At 31.4% G+C, this 580-nt stretch overlaps 1 protein-coding gene across 4 annotated transcripts in view; it reads right to left on the reverse strand.

Annotated features, from left to right (window-relative positions):
• Nucleotides 1-286: 286 nt before the first annotated feature.
• The window catches only part of LOC143032834 (ETS homologous factor-like), a 9065-nt gene continuing 8771 nt past the window's right edge, over nt 287-580 (reverse strand). For all 4 annotated transcript variants that reach the window (XM_076197965.1, XM_076197962.1, XM_076197963.1 and 1 more), the window contains exon 7: nt 287-580. This exon is cut by the window's right edge and continues 1028 nt beyond it. The gene's annotated coding sequence lies outside the window, so the exon portion shown is untranslated.

Raw genomic sequence — 580 nt, forward strand, 5'->3', positions numbered from 1 at the left:
AGATTTGTGTGTCTATTCTCGTGTGTTTGTTGTTTGGTGCAGCGTTTGGTGTTCGCGTTGATGGCATCAAGGAGCCTGGTTGAAGAGGCTGCACCATGGAAGCCTACTGTCACCCATTAAGTTATATATAGATTTATATATATATATATATATATATATATATATCTATGTATATATATATATATATATATATGTGTATATGTATATATATATGTATATATATGTATATATATATGTATATATATATATATATATATATATGTATATATATATATATATAAGTTTGTCCTGATGGTAGATGAGTGAACAAATACTCGACATCAAATAATTGTTGTGGAGTACCACAAGACTCATCGTATGAACTCTTGCTTTCACTCGAAAATGTCACACAGAGTCACCTCCAGGATGTCTTATGAGTGAAATGACGAGAAGTCAAAATGTTAATTTTTTTGAGTGTCTATCTGAAAGTAGTTAATATTTTTTTTAGACTTTTAGTTGCACGAAATTATGAGATGAGCACTGATGGCTCCAAATGTGTGCGTGCGTGTGTGTGAGTGAGTGTATATGTGTACGTGTGTTT

Source organism: Oratosquilla oratoria, chromosome 14, assembly GCF_046742065.1.
Source record: "Oratosquilla oratoria isolate Oo_2021 chromosome 14, ASM4674206v1, whole genome shotgun sequence".
Classification (NCBI taxonomy): domain Eukaryota; kingdom Metazoa; phylum Arthropoda; class Malacostraca; order Stomatopoda; family Squillidae; genus Oratosquilla; species Oratosquilla oratoria.